The sequence below is a fragment of the Hyperolius riggenbachi genome, chromosome 6, assembly GCF_040937935.1.
Source record: "Hyperolius riggenbachi isolate aHypRig1 chromosome 6, aHypRig1.pri, whole genome shotgun sequence".
In the NCBI taxonomy this organism is placed as follows: Eukaryota; Metazoa; Chordata; class Amphibia; order Anura; family Hyperoliidae; genus Hyperolius; species Hyperolius riggenbachi.
The window spans coordinates 365505103-365523314 of NC_090651.1; the positions used below are offsets into that span (position 1 = coordinate 365505103).

At 45.6% G+C, this 18212-nt stretch overlaps 1 protein-coding gene across 1 annotated transcript in view; it reads left to right on the plus strand.

The window, feature by feature from the left end:
• LOC137522275 (IgGFc-binding protein-like) overlaps positions 1 to 18212 on the plus strand; it is a 199013-nt gene that overhangs the window by 47035 nt on the left and 133766 nt on the right. The window contains exon 2 of the mRNA XM_068242304.1: positions 13074 to 13650. The gene's annotated coding sequence lies outside the window, so the exon portion shown is untranslated. The remainder of the gene's footprint in view (positions 1 to 13073; positions 13651 to 18212) is intronic.

The following is an 18212-nucleotide window of genomic DNA, read 5'->3' on the forward strand; positions in this document are numbered from 1 at the left end:
AATGTGCGTTACCACCTTTTTTTTTTGTGTTGCGTTGTAATGCTGCATTGCGACTTTAACCCTTTGGGGACCAGCTGCCTTACCCCCCTTTAAGGACCAGGCCATTTTACATGCGGTGGGGGCACATTTGGGGGGTCAGGCAGCTGGATCCCCAGTATAGCTAGCTGGGCATGGTGTCCCCAGTGTAGCCAAGTGTCCCCCATTTTGCCAGCAGCCTTTACTCACCTCCCAGGCTCCAGTGATGAGCAGATCTAGCACCCTTCGCTTTGGCCCGTATCCTCGCTTACACTGCTGTTAAGTTCCGGGCAGGCCCGTTTTTAGCGCCGTGCGGCCCGTGCCGCCGCCCGGGGCACTGTTGGGAGGTGGGCGCTGAAATGGAGGGGGGAGCCGGAGCCGCTGGGAGGGCAGCCCGACCTCTCTCTCCCTCTCCTGGGCTGCCCTCCGTGCTCCCCCCTCAGATGCAGAGCTCAGCAGCAGCAGCAGCAGCAGCAGCAGCCAGGGAGGAAGCGCTGTAAACAACATACCTCCCTGCGTTCCAAGCGCTGCTCTCTCGCCGCCGGTCTCTTCCTCTCTGCCGCCTATACGATGATGCACACACTAGTTCCGGCTAACAGGAACCAGCGTGTGCATCATCGTATAGGCGGCAGAGAGGAAGAGACCGGCGGCGAGAGAGCAGCGCTTGGAACGCAGGGAGGTATGTTGTTTACAGCGCTTCCTCCCTGGCTGCTGCTGCTGCTGCTGCTGCTGCTGCTGCTGCTGCTGAGCTCTGCATCTGAGGGGGGAGCACGGAGGGCGGCCCAGGAGAGGGAGAGAGAGGTTGGGCTGCCCTCCCAGCGGCTTCGGCTCCCCCCTCCATTATGGGGGACAGCTACCTATCTAACGTACCCTGGGGGGCACCTACCTATCTATACTATACTGGGGGGCACCTACCTAATCTAACCTACACTGGGGGGCACCTACCTAATCTAACGTACACTGGGGGGCAGCTACCTATCTAACCTATACTGGGGGGCACCTGTCTAATCTAGCCTATACTGGAAGGGGGGGGGGCAGCTACCTAATCTAACCTACGCTGGGGGGCACCTACCTATCTATCCTATACTGGGGGGCACCTACCTAATCTAACCTACCCTGGGGGGCACCTACCTAATGTAACCTACCCTGGGGGGCACCTACCTAATCTAACCTATACTGGGGGGCAGCTACCTAATCTAACCTACGCTGGGGGGCACCTACCTATCTAACCTACACTGGGGGGCACCTACCTAATCTAACCTACACTGGGGGGCACCTACCTAATCTAACCTACACTGGGGGGCACCTACTTAATCTAACCTACGCTGGGGGGCAGCTACCTAATCTAACCTATACTGGGGGGCAGCTACCTAATCTAACCTACACTGGGGGGCACCTACCTAATCTAACCTACACTGGGGGGCACCTACTTAATCTAACCTACGCTGGGGGGCAGCTACCTAATCTAACCTATACTGGGGGGCAGCTACCTAATCTAATGTATGCTGGGGGGCAGCTACCTAATCTAACCTATACTGGGGGGCAGCTACCCATCTAACCTATACTGGGGGGAACCTACCTATCTAACCTATGCTGGGGGCAACTATTCTGGCTACCTATATTAGAGGCACCCACCTAGCTAACCTGTACTGGGGCACCTACCTAACTAACTTATACCGGGGGCGCCGGCCTATCTAACCTATACTGGGGGGCAGCTACCTAATCTCACCTACGCTGGGGGGCACCTACCTATCTAACCTATACTGGGGGGAACCTACCTAATCTAACCTACACTGGGGGGCACCTACTTAATCTAACCTACGCTGGGGGGCAGCTACCTAATCTAACCTATACTGGGGGGCACCTACCTAATCTAACCTATACTGGGGGGCAGCTACCCATCTAACCTATACTGGGGGGAACCTACCTATCTAACCTATGCTGGGGGCAACTATTCTGGCTACCTATATTAGAGGCACCCACCTAGCTAACCTGTACTGGGGCACCTACCTAACTAACTTATACCGGGGGCGCCTGCCTATCTAACCTATACTGGGGGCAACTATACTGGCTACCTATACTGGAGGCACCTACCTGGCTCACCTATAGCGGGGGCAACTATACTGGCTCACCTATGCCTGGCTACCTATACTGGGATACCTATTCTTGGCTACCTATACTGGGGGGACCTATACTAAGTGCAACTAGACCTGGCTAACCTATACTGCGGGCACCCATACCTTGCTTGGGGGGGGGGGGGCGCAATTTTTACACACTCGCCCTGGGTGCATTTTAGCCTAGAAACTGCACTGGTTCCGGGTCACGGCTTGATGACTTCATCAAGCCTGGGACCTGACACTTAACACGGAGTGAGTGGGGATGCTGACCACAGCAGAGGGGAGCGACGATCGCTGGTGGAACATCAGGAAGGTGAGTCCCCGTCCTCTTCTTCCCCTCAGACCGCAGCTGCCAACAGTGATCACTATGATCCGCCAGTGTCATGTGATCAGGAACCAATCGCAATGGCTCCTGATCACTGAAGGGAGATGTCAGCTGTCATATGACAGCTCAATCTCCCCTCTCAAGTGCGCACGATCGCGTCAGGAGCGAAAATGCAGGTGGCATAAATCCTTCGCTGCATCAGGCTTAGACAGCCTCAAGTGCGGCATAGAATTTATGCTGCATGGTCCCCAAAAGGTTAACGTTGCATTACAATGCAACGTCCGAATATGCCCTCAATCATTAGGGCATTGCTAAAGTAACTTGGGGAAAATAAAGTCAAATACCCACCAATGGAGAGGGAAACCCATGGCCTTGGCCTCGGGTGCACTCTATAGGCAGTAGCAGTATTACGGAGTCTTGCCCAAGGTATCCTTACTGAATAGGTGCTGGCTTACTGAGCAGGAAAGCTGAGATTCAAACCCTGGTCTCCTGTGCCAGATGCAGAGCCATTACCCAGTACCCTATTCAGCCACATCAGACACTATACGCAATTATTTTTTTCTCCTAAGTTTTCTCCTAAGAGATAATTTTTCGTCTTCTATTTAAAATAACTTTTACAATGAGTAATTGTCCCTGCCCACAGTATAGGTAGTACAGTTGCCCCAGTATAGATAGCATAGTTGCTGCAGTATATAGCAGGAGAGCGGCTCCCTGTAGTGGCGATATATACAGGTCATTCTCAAAAAATTAGCATATTGTGATAAAGTTCTTTATTTTCTGTAATGTACTGATAAACATTAGACTTTCATATATTTTTGTGCACAGTATAACACAGGAGTACTCCTATGTGATAGCCCTTGACTGTAGGGACTATCACTAAATAGAGTGGTCGTACAGGCAATGTCGGTAACAGGTCGGTCAGGCAGCGGTACAATATCGTCAGGCAAATGCGTAGTGAGTAACTAGCCGAGGTCGGTCACAGATCAGATGAGCGAAGGTACAGAATCAGGAGGCAATATCAGAGTCGAGATCGGGCCGAGGTCGGCAGCAATCAGATAGGCAGAGTACAGAATCGAGAGGCAGAGAGGAGAGTCAAGGGTTCAGGCAAAGAGTCATACACAATAAATCAATATACAATGATATGTTTTTCCTAAGCTAAGTGTGAATCCCCGGGGTCCTGCCGGATCAAACACACACGGATCTGACTAAGGTCTGAGAGCTTAACCGCAAAGTATCAGCAACAGCAGACAATGAGCTACTGGCAGCTCAGTGTAACGTTTGCGGAATCGTTTTCGTGGTCAGCGCACGAGATGCGGACACAGCGAAAACCTTTCACAAGCGTATAATTGGGTGAACCCAGGCTAGGTGCAATGCACCAGCAGAGGGCAATTCCCACCGGCAGATGGCGCTGTGGAGTGCAGACGAGTACAATCACCGCACGGCCACAGATGCCAGGTGGGGATTGTACAGATCAAGACAATGCGGGGCTGAACAGCCCATAAAGAGAAAGAGCACAGGGACAGGACGAATGTGTGTTCACCAATCTAGTCGCGACCCTGCGACGGTGTACACACATCAGCAGAAACAAAAGTAGGAACGCGATCGCGAGAAAGGCGATCGCCAGAAGTGACACAAGACAGACTAGAACAGAACACAAGAGGAGCAAAGGCACAGCAAATAATACAATGAGAATGATAAGGAAAATAACAAATGCTAACTAAACGCAAACACCGCACTCATTCGCAACAGCGAACGCGTTTATGCGCGGTCTCCGCGTGTTAAGCACAACAGAGACAAGCACGCCTAACTAACCACCGACAGACAAACACGAAACAAAGAATGTGAACGGTTACCTCACCGAGCCTACAGCAAGCGCCCGTATCAGACAAGACAGACAAACGAGAAACAAGAACTAGGCAAAAAGGATCCACCGCTCTTCCGCCAGAGCAAGTGGGATCCAAGCAGGAACACAGATCAGAAAGATCCACAGCCGCCAACGCTAGCGGCTAGTGCGATCTAAACTCAGGAACAAGAAAACAGAACAGAAGGATCCACAGCGCTAGTGCTAGAGGCTAGTGCGATCCAGGAAGACAGAACAGAAGGATCCATAGCACTAGCGCAAGGCGAGTGCGATCCAGGCAAGACAGAACAGAAGGATCCACAGCACTAGCGCAAGGCGAGTGCTATGCCGGCAAGACAGAACAAAAGGATCCACAGCACTAGCGCAAGGCGAGTGCGATCCAGGCAAGACAGAACAGAAGGATCCACAGCACTAGCGCAAGGCCGAGTGTGATCCAGGCAAGACAGATCAGATGAGATAGCTGGTAGCAACCGCTGCTCCAGCTATACTCCAAGAACAAAGATCAGAACGATTTCCTGTCAACCACCGCTGGGACAGGACAATCGCAACAGACAAACAAAACAGATATGCAATCCTAACTGCACTAGAGAACCTGCCTAGTGCAGTCCCAAGAATTACTCTAAGATAACTTCAACAAGAAGTAGCATGGCTGACACTCTAGGAGTGTTTACTACAAACCCTGAAGGAATGACCAGCAAAGGACTGTGGGTAATCCCAACCTTTATACTGCCAGTCATCAAATGAGCCAGGTAGGGGATTTGCATAATGAGTGTTTGCAAATTCCTCAGCAGCAGAACAGACCAGAAACTTGTAATGGAAAGACAGGTCTCTATTCCAGAGACCTGCAGCCCACAGACTAGAGGAATGGTCAAACAGCTGTCTGCCAGTGCAGGCAGCTGAGCGGATCATCACAGTACCCCCCTCTTTAGGGACGGATTCCAGACGTCCCTCAAAACTGGTATTTCCACGAAACTTTAACTGAAGACTCATGAAGGTCGGGACAGCACGACAAGGCCCAATTCCAGAGTCAGTCCACCCGAAACCGTCCTCATCGGAAGCAGAAGCCACCGAAACATGCCCATCAGTACTACAAGTCTCAGCATAACACCCATCAGGACTGTGAATGCCAGAGAAGAAGTCATCGACACCCTCCAGACAATACCCACCACCTTCCAGGGAGCGTCCGAAAATACCAAATCTGCCACAATACTTGTTCGAAGTGTCCCTTTCAACACAAAAGCCACTATTGATCCTATCCAGGGTACCAAGCAAAAATTCTCCTGGAATCTCCCAGAACTCTTTGAAGCTCCGCAGAGCTCCCAAGAGGCCAGAACGCTCATCAGGCCCACATGGAGAACTACCAAGGACCCCTATGGAGCCTATGATTACTCTGGACTCAAAATTACCAGGACACCCACCAAGATCAGGACTTTCAGGGACCACCTCTGGGCATGCAAGCAGGCAGGCAACATCAGAGCATGTCTCCACCAAGGAAGCATCGGAGTATGCTGGCAACTGAGGCACACTTGGGCTTTCTGGGTCACAGAGCACATTGGGGTACACCAGCACAGGAGAAACCTCAGGACATGTCGGGGAACTGCCAACCTCAGAGTCCGACATGACAAGACCAAAACCAGGACCGGGCAGAGAATCATCACGAGTAGTGGTCACAAGTACTGGCCTTTCAAAAGAAGACTCGGACTCAGGCTTAGAAGTCTCAGTGACTGTAATGGTATCTGACAAAAACTCATCATTGACTACGCATAACTGAAGCTCCACAAGAGCTGCAGAAGTAGTCAGCATGGCAGGAATGCCTACTGAAGTGGGAAATACTTCAGAAGGAGTTGGGGGGCCAGAGGCATCTCCTATAAGTTCTGCACCCTTTGGGAGGAACTCGGAGACCTCCAGAACATCAAACAAAACCTCAGGAGCATTGACTACACACGACTGAAGCTCCACCAGAGCTGAAAAAGTAGCCAGCAAGGCAGCAATGCCTACTGAAGTGGGCAACACCTCAGAAGGACTTGAGGGGCAGGAGACATCTCCTACAAGTTCTGCACCCTTTGGGAGGAACTCGGAGGTCTCCAGGACATCAGACAAGACCTCAGGAACATCATTTTCCAAGTTTTCTAAGAAGGATTCTGAACTATCCATGTTACAGGGCAAAACTTGAACTTTATTTTGTGGACAGGGCAGATGTCCCAGGGAAAGTTCCACCATAAACTGAGACTGAATTTCATCATCAGGACAAGAATACATAGGAATATCTAGTGAAACTAACTCTGGCTTTCTGAGTTTCGTTTCACTGCAGGGAGATTCCTCCATAGCAGTCAAACCAGACTGTAATTCTAAAATAGCAGAGAAACAGGTAATAATGGTTGCAATACCTAGACGAGCCTCTAGGGTCACTGCAGGAGGTTTTAAACAAGGTAATATTGACTCATCCAGAGTACTGGGTGGAGAGTCAGTACTTTCTTCAGAATCAGACTCGCAAATGTCAATGTGAGTGGACATAATGTCTTTATTCATGATACAGGGCAGGCTCAGAGACATCTTCTCTGGACAGAGCAAAGGTGCTTCAGTATCAGGTTCGCAAACCCAAGGCGCTGTCTCACTCTTGGACTCGGCTAACGATGTAGAATCCGAGGAGTCAGAACGCAAAATTTGCGAATCCAAGATCGCAGTCGATTGCGAAAGTGGACATTTCAAAGACAGGGATTCAGAGGTCTCCAGGCTGGATTGCTGGATCTCAGAAACGCCAGCTGACAATGTGCTTTTACAAACATCAACTGAATGAAGTACACATTGTTCATTCAGAATCATTTTCCACATACAAATCAGCGGACTCACAAAGTCAAATTCACACCCCTTTCCTTTTCTTAAGGCAGAAGCAGAACTTATACATGCTCTCAAGACAGACTCACTTCTGGCAATGTAGTACTCACAAAACGACTTTGAATCGTTCTCCAATTCGTACACCAGAGATTTGAGCTACTTTTTCTGGAACGGGGGCTCCCATTCACACCTGACTAGGTCTGAGCATACATACTGAACAATATTAGAAGAAGGAGTTGTGACAACAACATGAGAAACTTTATTAATCACATTACCCTTACTCTTGAAACTGCATAGTTTGGGAATTTTCCCTATAGCAAGATCATAGATGGAGGATCTTGAAGTAGTACTGGGAGAAGAAGATCTGTTTTTACATGACAAGGGATCCCACATATCATTGACAAAACTGACACACCCACGCCGATCACAATCGGCAGGAACATCTGAGAAACAGGCATCAGATCGCACAGATTCAACCTCCAAACAAACAGAAGAAACTTCATCAGAATTCACACAGGTGTCCACAAACGAGGCACACTCATTCATCTCAGGTCGCACAGTGCTTAAACTCACTTGCTCTACCCCAGAAAGACAGGAAGAATCATGTGACAATGGTGTCTCTTTATTGAAAGTAATTGGTTGGTGTGTGTGCAATTCATCCAAAATGGTTTCCCACACATAAATCACCAGATCCACAATACATTCGTCACATTCACCAGAATCAATCAAAAGGTTCATAGAGTCGAGACAATCATTCAGGATATCCTCGCTTTTTGCGATATAAAAATCGCAAAAGGCCTTCCAATCATAATCAAATTCCTCCACCAAGGCTCCAATTTCCCATGAGGCAAATGGCGGTTCAAATAACCCGGTATCAAGATAATCCCTATATGGGTGGGGATCAGGGACGAGCACCGATTTTTTAACTGCTTTTATATAGTGTGCGATCCTACCTATAATAGGATCCACATATGCTTTTGTCTTAGGCAATGACATCTGAAGGAAATCAAAGGTTCCCTCTGCCCTGGGAATTTCGGTTGGGCTGGTCATTCTGTAACGTTTGCGGAATCGTTTTCGTGGTCAGCGCACGAGATGCGCACTGACACAGCAAAAACCTTCCACAAGCGTATAATTAGGTGAACCCAAGCTAGGTGCAATGCACCAGCAGAGGGCAATTCCCACCGGCAGATGGCGCTGTGGAGTGCAGACAAGTACAATCGCTGCACGGCCACAGATGCCAGGTGGGGATTGTACAGATCAAGACAATGCGGGGCTGAACAGCCCATAAAGAGAAAGAGCACAGGGACAGGACGAATGTGTGTTCACCAATCTAGTCGCAACCCTGCGACGGCGAACACACATCAGCAGAAACAAAAGTAGGAATGCGATCGCGAGAAAGGCGATCGCCAGAAGTGACACAAGACAGACTAGAACAGAACACAAGAGGAGCAAAGGCACAGCAAATAATACAATGAGAATGATAAGGAAAATAACAAACGCTAACTAAACGCGAACTCCACACTCATTCGCAACAGCGAACGCGTTTATCACACGGTCTCCGCGTGTTAAGCACAACAGAGACAAGCACGCCTAGCTAACCACTGACAGACAAACACGAAACAAAGAACGTGAACGCTTGCTTAACGGTTACCTCACCGAGCCTACAGCAAGCGCCCGTATCAGACAAGACAGACAAACGAGAAACAAGAACTAGGCAGAAAGGATCCACTGCTCTTCCCCCAGAGCAAGTGGGATCCAAGCAGGAACACAGATCAGAAAGATCCACAGCTGCCAATGCTAGCGGCTAGTGCGATCTAAACTCAGGAACAAGAAAACAGAACAGAAGGAGCCACAGCGCTGGCGCTAGAGGCTAGTGCGATCCAGGAAGACAGAACAGAAGGATCCACAGCACTAGCGCAAGGCGGGTGCGATCCAGGCAAGACAGAACAGAAGGATCCACAGCACTAGCGCAAGGCGAGTGCGATCCAGGCAAGACAGAACAGAAGGATCCACAGTACTAGCGCAAGGCGAGTGCGATCCAGGCAAGACAGAACAGAAGGATCCACAGCACTAGCGCAAGGCGAGTGCGATCCAGGCAAGATGAGATAGCTGGTAGCAACCGCTGCTCCAGCTATACTCCAAGAACAAAGATCAGAACGATTTCCTGTCGACCACCGCTGGGACAGGACAATCACAACAGACAAACAAAACAGATATGCAATCCTAACTGCACTAGGGAACCTGCCTAGTGCAGTCCCAAGAATTACTCTAAGATAACTTCAACAAGAAGTAGCATGGCTGACACTCTAGGAGTGTTTACTACAAACCCTGAAGGAATGACCAGCAAAGGACTGTGGGTAATCCCAACCTTTATACTGCCAGTCATCAAAGGAGCCAGGTAGGGGATTTGCATAACGAGTGTATGCAAATTCCTCAGCAGCAGAACAGACCAGAAACTTGTAATGGAAAGACAGGTCTCTATTCCAGAGACCTGCAGCCCACAGACTAGAGGAATGGTCAAACAGCTGTCTGCCAGTGCAGGCAGCTGAGCGGATCATCACACTCAGGTCTTAAATACAGACAGGTAATCCAGAAGTTCCGCCCAGCGCACTTCAGCCAATCAGCAGAGAAAGTCAGCCCATCACTGTCAGCTGACCGGCAGGTCAGCTGACCCGCCTCTTTAACGCATAAAGATCCTGTCTCCTGGTGCGCGCGTGTGCTGCCCTGCTCTGATGCGCCCTGGAGAGATCTGCACCACCCGAAGGAAATGACTGAGAGGACGCGGCGTGCTCCGCGATGACGTCAGACTCGCCTCTGTGGAGGTAACTATGTCACTCCTAATATTAACCTAATCATCTTTCATCTGAATCAACTAATTAACTCTAAACACCTGCAAAAGATTCATGAGGCTTTTAAAAACTCCCAGCCTGGTTTATTGCTCAAAACCGCAATCATGGGTAAGACTGCCGACCTGACTGCCGTCCAGAAGGCCATCATTGACACCCTCAAGCAAGAGGGTAACGAATAGGCTGTTCCCAGAGTGCTGTATCAAGGCACCTGAGGGAAATGCCAAAATGCCTGAAGTCCAGTGTCAAGTACCCACAGTCAGTGATGGTCTGGGGTGCCATGTCAGCTGCTGGTCTTGGTCCACTGTGTTTTATCAAGGGCAGGGTCAATATGCAGCTAGCTATCAGGAGATTTTGGAGCACTTCATGCTTCCATCTGCTGAAAAGCTTTATGGATTTCATTTTTCTGCACGACCTGGCACCTGCTCACAGTGCCAAAACCACTGGTAAATGGTTTACTGACCATGGTATTACTGTGCTCAATTGGCCTGCCAACTCCCCTGACCTGAACCCCATAGAGAATCTGTGGGATATTGTGAAGAGAAAGTTGAGAGACGCAAGACCCAACACTCTGGATGAGCTTAAGGCTGCTATCGAAGCATCCTGGGCCTCCATAACACCTGAGCAGTGCCACAGGCTGATTGCCTCCATGCCACGCCGCATTGAAGCAGTCATTTCAGCACAAGGATTTCCGACCAAGTATTGAGTGCATAACTGAACATAATTATTTGAAGGTTGGCTTTTTTTGTTTTAAAAACACTTTTCTTTCATTGTTCGGATGAAATATGCTCATTTTTCGAGATAAGAATTTTGGGTTTTCATGAGCTGTATGCCAAAATCATCAATATTAAAACCATAAAAGGTTTGAACTACTTCAGTTGTGTGTAAGGAATCTAAAATATATGAAAGTTTAATGTTCATCAGTACATTACAGAAAATAAAGAACTTCATCACAATATGCTAATTTTTTGAGAAGGACCTGTATTTATTGCTTTTACCATGGGAACCGCTGCCCTGCTTCCTGAATCTACACAGCAGCCACGAGATGCACTGCTGTAAGAGAGATTTAATGACATCACAGGCACGGAGGAGAGGGGGCTGGCGGGGACTAATGGAGGAAGCAGCCGTCCGCTCATAAGGTAACAGGAGCGGGCGGGCATGGGGGCAAGGGGGCCAGAAGCTGCTGCGGGCGGAGGGGGGTGGACAGAAATGCCACTCCAGGGCCCATGTTGTCTGACGTAATTGAGTCACTTGGCATCATGGGCCAACTTCCCCGATTGTGAATTACTATTACATATACAGTGGGTTGCAAAAGTATTCGGCCCCCTTGAAGTTTTCCACATTTTGTCACATTACTGCCACAAACATGCATCAATTTTATTGGAATTCCACGTGAAAGACCAATACAAAGTGGTGTACATGTGAGAAGTGGATCATTCATCATTCCAAACATTTTTTACAAATAAATTACTGCAAAGTGGGGTGTGCGTAATTATTCGGCCCCCTGAGTCAATACTTTGTAGAACCACCTTTTGCAGCAATTACAACTGCCAGTCTTTTAGGGTATGTCTCTACCAGCTTTGCACATCTAGAGACTGAAATCCTTGCTCATTCTTCTTTGCAAACCAGCTCCAGCTCATTCAGATTAGATGGACAGCGTTTGTGAACAGCAGTTTTAAGATCTTGCCACAGATTCTCGATTGGATTTAGATCTGGACTTTAACTGGGTCATTCTAACACATAGATATGTTTTGTTTTAAACCATTCCATTGTTGCCCTGGCTTTATGTTTAGGGTCATTGTCCTGCTGGAAGGTGAACCTTCTTAAGTCTTATGCAGTCTCCAAGAGGTTTTCTTCCAAATTTGCCCTGTATTTGGCTCCATCCATCTTCCCATCAACTCTGACCAGCTTCCCTGTCCCTGCTGAAGAGATGCACCCCCCGAGCATGATGCTGCCACCGCCATATTTGACAGTGGGGATGGTGTGTTCAGAGTGATGTGCAGTGTTAGTTTTCTGCCACACATAGCGTTTTGCATTTTGGCCAAAAAGTTCCATTTTGGTCTCATCTGACCAGAGCACCTTCTTCCACATGGTTGCTGTGTCCCCCACATGGCTTGTGGCAAACTGCAAACGGGACTTCGTATGCTTTCTGTTAACAATGCCTTTCTTCTTGCCTCTCTTCCATAAAGGCCAACTTTGTACGGTGCATGACTAATAGTTGTCCTATGGACAGAGTCTCCCACCTGAGCTGTAGATCTCTGCAGCTCGTCCAGAGTCACCATGGGCCTCTTGACTGCATTTCTGATCAGCGCTCTCCTTGTTCGGCCTGTGAGTTTAGGTGGACGACCTTGTCTTGGTAGGTTTACAGTTGTGCCATACTCCTTCCATTTCTGAATGATCGCTTGTAAAGTGCTCCGTGGGATGTTCAAGGCTTTGGAAATCTTTTTATAGCCTAAGCCTGCTTTAAATTCCTCAATAACTTTATCCCTGACCTGTCTTGTGTGTTCTTTGGACTTCATGGTGTTGTTGCTCCCAATATTCTCTTAGACAACCTCTGAGGCTCTCACAGAGCAGCTGTATTTGTACTGACATTAGATCACACACAGGTGCACTCAATTTAGTCATTAGCACTCATCAGGCAATGTCTATAGGCAATTGACCGCACTCAGATCAAAGGGGGCCGAATAATTATGCACATACCACTTTGCAGTTATTTATTTGTAAAAAATGTTTGGAATCATGTATGATTTTCAATCCACTTCTCACGTGTAGACCACTTTGTATTGGTCTTTCATGCGGAATTCCAATAAAATTGATTCATGTTTGGGGCAGTAATATGACAAAATGTGGAAAACTTCAAGGGGGCCGAATACTTTTGCAAGCCACTGTAGGTTTCATTTCTGCTTATCGCTACTCAGGGGTACCCCACACCATTCCACATGGAGGTGTTTTTTTGTTTGTTTGTTCTTAAGTATTTTAAATCTGTTGTAGATAGCACAAATTTGAAGCTTATTAGAAAGTGATGATCACTGTACATTTTACTCATGTTTTAATTCTTTTTCTCTTTCACCCAGGTCAATGGCATTCTGTACAATCTGCCATTGAATTTAGACAACGGCAAGGTCACAGCCACTCAGCATGGCTACAAGATAATCCTTGATCTAGATTTTGGACTTCGAGTCAGCTTTGACTTAGTTTATGGCTTGGTGGTGACGGTTCCTGGAAATTATATGTCGCAGTTGGCCGGTCTGTGTGGCAGTTACAATGGAATAAAGGGAAATGATTTTCTGCTGCCTAACAATACCACAGCTTCTGATGTGGTGACATTCGCATCAGGCTGGAGGGTCCAAGTTCCCGGTGAAGACTGTGACAATGGATGTGGTAGTCCCGACAAACAATGTCCTCCCTGTGATCCCAAGAGAATTGAATTTTTCAAGTCTAATATTTATTGTGGATTCTTGAAGAAATCTGCGGCATTAAGTCCCTGCTTTGCCATCATCAGTCCTGATAACTACTTTAACAGCTGTTTGTTGGACATGTGTTACAGCTCAGGAGAGCAGAAAGTTTTATGTCAGGTAATTCAGAGCTATGTAGCAGCGTGTCAAGCGGCCGGTGTTGCCATACAATCATGGAGGACTGAAATAAACTGCCGTAAGTAAAAAAAAAAAAAAGAAACTAAAAGATACATGTTGTACTTAAAGGATACCCGAAGTGACATGTGACATGATGAGATAGACATGTGTATGTACAGTGCCTAGCACACAAATAACTATGCTGTGTTCCTTTTTATCTTTCTCTGCCTGAAAGAGTTAAATATCAGGTACGTAAGTGGCTGACTCAGTCCTGACTAAGACAGGAGGTGACTACAGTGTGACCCTCACTGATAAGAAATTCCAACAATAAAACACTTTCCTAGCAGAAAATGGCTTCTGAGAGCAAGAAGTCAGTGAGGGTCAAACTGTAGTCACTTCCTGTCTGAGTCAGGACTGAGTCAGCCACTTACATGCCTGATATTTAACTATTTCAGGCAGAGAAAGAAAAAAGGAACACAACATAGTTATTTGTGTGCTAGGCACTGTACATACACATATCTATCTCATCATGTCACATGACACTTTGTGTATCCTTTAAAGCAAACCTAAAGCGAAAATCAACTTCTGTGTAGTACAGCTAAGAAACAAAACAACAAACAGAATAGTAGCGAAGAAAACATATTGTTTTCCAGTACAGGAAGAGTTAAGAAACTTCAGTTTCTATCTTTTGCAAATGAGTTTCTCTGAGCTCTTGTACCCACTGGGTGGAACACAGTCCAGTTTTCTGAAGCAGTTAAACAGCCAAGAAACAGTGAGAGACAGCTTGAGATAAGGTTTTACTGCAGGAAAACTCAAAGGGTTGTCAGCTCTGCTCTGTTTTACCGTTTAAAATACAGAGTGTGGTTTGTAAACTGCAAATATGATAGAATAGTGCAATGTTATTTAAAAAAAAGCTATATATCTGAAAATAAAAATTAGAGACTCTTTTCTAAGCTACTAAGATGATATTCATTATCCGTACTACACATACATTATAGCAGTTTTTTTTTCTTTAGGTTTGCTTTAAAGAAAATAATGGCTTGATGAATACTACTACTACAAAATACTACGAATTAAAATATATATTTTATATTATTTATTTAGCATAATAAATACACTGTATATTTGCTACCTTGATAAATACATTTGTATTCTTTGAGAACAATTTACTAAGCCATCTCCATAGATTGCTAAAGCACAGCTGCACTGAGAGAGATATTTCTTTCCTTTTGAACAATACATTGCCTGGCTGTCCTGCTGACCCCTCTGCCTCTAATACTGTTTACCCATAAACCCTTGGTTCATCAGAAATTAGCCAGAAAATGTGGACTATAGATATTAAAAAAAATCTATTCATAGGTAGAAACAAATGACAGACTTTGCCTCAGTCAAATGGCAATAAAGGGAAGACTGCTAAAAGGTTAGCAAATTAGAACCACTGCAATTTCAGCCTCATGCAGGTGGCCGTAGTGTGAGTGATCAGGTTTTGTATGGTTGCTTGTTTTTTAATCTGTTACTATTATTATTGTTAGTATTATCAGTGATGAGTAAAAATGCAAAAATTATTTAGCCTTAATTTTCGCAAAAATTATGTTCAATTCGAATTTAGAGCAAATATTCCATGGAAAAGAAGTGTTATTATTTTTTGCGGTTTACGCGTTTCTCGCATATTTTCACTGTAAAAATATAGATTTTTCATGTTTTTGTGGAAAAATAGTTCTGGTAAACATAGTCCTGGTATTTTTGTGAAAAGGTTCTTGAATTGAAAATAAGACTTTTAATGCGAAAATGACTTTGGCAAAAAATTTGCAAGCGGCACTGATTGTTATTAGTGGCTAATAGTACAGTCGGATGCAAAAGTTTGGGCAACCTTGTTAATTGTCATGATTTTCCTGTATAAATCGTTGGGTGTTAAGATAAAAAATGACCATTAAATATATCATATAGGAGACACACACAGTGATATTTGAGAAGTGAAATGAAGTTTATTGGATTTACAGAAAGTGCACAATAATTGTTTAAATAAAATTAGGCAGGTGCATACATTTGGGCACTGTTGTCATTTTATTGATTCCAAAACCTTTAAAACTAATTATTGGAATTCAACTTGGCTTGGTAAGCTCAATGACCCCTGACCTACATACACAGGTGAATCCAATTATGAGAAAAAGTATTTAAGGGGATATAGTGTAAGTTTCCCTTCTTTTAATTTTCTCTAAAGAGTAGCAACATGGGGGTCTCAAAACAACTCTCAAATGACCTAAAGGCAAAGATTGTTCACCATCATGATTAGGGGAAGGATACAGAAAGCTTTCTCAGAGATTTCAGCTGTCTGTTTCCACAGTTAGGAACATATTCAGGAAATGGAAGACCACAGGCTCAGTTCAAGTTAAGGCTTGAAGTGGCAGACCAAGAAAAATCTCAGATAGACAGAACCGACGAATGTTGAGAACTTTCAGAGTCAACCCACAGACCAGCACCAAAGACCTAAAACATCATCTTGCTGCAGATGGAGTCACTGTGCATCGTTCAACCATTTGGCGCACTTTACACAAGGAGATGCTGTTAGAGTGATACAGAGGAAGCCTTTTCTTCGTTCACAGTACAAACATAGCCACTTGAGGTATGCTAAAGCACATTTAAACAAGCCAGTTTCATTTTGGAATAAGGTGCTGTGGACTGATTAAACTAAAATTGAGTTATTTGGGCATAACAAGAGCCGTTATGCATGAAGGAAAAAGAAAACAGCATTCCAAGAAAAACACTTGCTACCTACAGTAAAATATGGTGGTGGTTTTTATCATGCTGTGGGGCTGTGTGGCCAGTGCAGGGACTGGGAATCTTGTCAAAGTTGAGGGACACATGGATTCCACTCAGTATCAGCAGATTCTGGAGACCAATGTCCAGGAATCAGTGACAAAGCTGAAGCTGCGCCGGGGCTGGATCTTTCAACAAGACAACGACCCTAAACACTGCCCAAAATCCACTAAGGCATTTATGCAGAGGAACAAGTACAAAATTCTGGAATGGCCATGTCAGTCCCCAGACCTGAATATAATTGAAAATCTGTGGTGTGAGTTGAAGAGAGCTGTCCATGCTCGGAAGCCACCAAACCTGAATAAACTAGAGATGTTTTGTAAAGAGGAATGGTCCAAAATACCTTCAACCAGAATACAGACTCTCATTGAAACCTACAAGAAGTGTTTAGAGGCTGTAAGTTCTGCAAAAGGAGGATCTACTAAATATTGATTTCATTTCTTTTTTGTGGTACCCAAATGTATGCACCTGTCTAATTTTGTTTAAACAATTATTGCAAACTTTCTGTAAATCTAATAAACTTCATTTCACTTTGTGTGTCTCCTATATATTGTATTTAACTGGCATTTTTTTATCATAACAACCAACGATTTATACAGGAAAATCATGACAATTAACAAGTTTGACCAAACTTTCGAATCCCACTTTAAATCAATAAATTTGCTAGGTATGTTAGAGAGAACAGAGGGACCAAGGGGGATTTCTTTTTATAAAGATCTTGTAGTTTTTGAGAAAATAAATATTAAAGCTATAATAGGAAAAATGGTTTTTAATGTGGTTACTTGCTTAATTACGGATAAAAAAATCTACCTATCAGTAGTCAAAATGTACATATATCCTTAGTAAAAGCAGTGGATTTCACCTTGCTGGTCTATTTGGCTGCAGCAGTGTCTAAATAACACCAGAAACAAGCATGCAACTAATTTTGTCAGATATGACAATAATGTCAGAAACACCTGATCTGCTGCATGCTTGTTCAGGGTCTGTGGCTAAAAGTATTAGAGGCAGAGGATCAGCAGAACAGCCAGGTGTCTGGTATTGCTTACAAGGAAATAAATATGGCAGCTTCCATATACCTCTGACTTCAGTTTTGTCCTTTAAAGGACAACCGAGGTGACATGTGACATGATGAGATAGACATGTGTATTTACAGTGCCAAGAACACAACTGACTATGCTGTGTTCCTTTTTTTCTTTCTCTGCCTAAAGGAGGTAAACTACAGGCATGCAAGTCTAACAAACTTACCTAGTATTGTCTCTGGAGGCTGCTCTGAGCAGCTGGAGGAAGCTTCCTCTTCCTCTTTGATCGGCCGCATCCCCGGCTCCCCTGTAGACATTAGTCAGCATGTTCGCATCCCCGCCTCCCCTGTAGATGTGGGTCAACGTATTGTTTCTGGCAGTCTCTCTAGGAGGATGCGCACAGCTCAGAACTGCCTTTATAGGTTAAAGAGGCGTGTCTGAAGTGTGTCAGCTGATTCCTGCAGTCAGCTGACACTTGCTGCAGGGATGTTGCTGATTGATCTGACTTTCCTAAGGGCCTGGTCTGTGCTCTATTCCTGCTATATAAACCCTGGGCATTCATTTACTTGCTTATAGCTTTCAGTTCTCTGAGCGATGGACCTTGCTTTACTACTTAGTCTAGTTAAAGTTCTGGAGAGCTACATTTCATATATTGCGCATTAGCGCGATATATATGTACTCTAGTCAGTCAGTATTGTATTATTGTAATATTGTATATTGTTCTGTGTATCGACCTTTGCATGCCTCTTGACCTCGAATCTGCCTAGCCCCTCTGTATTACCGCCATCTGATACCTGTGTATTAC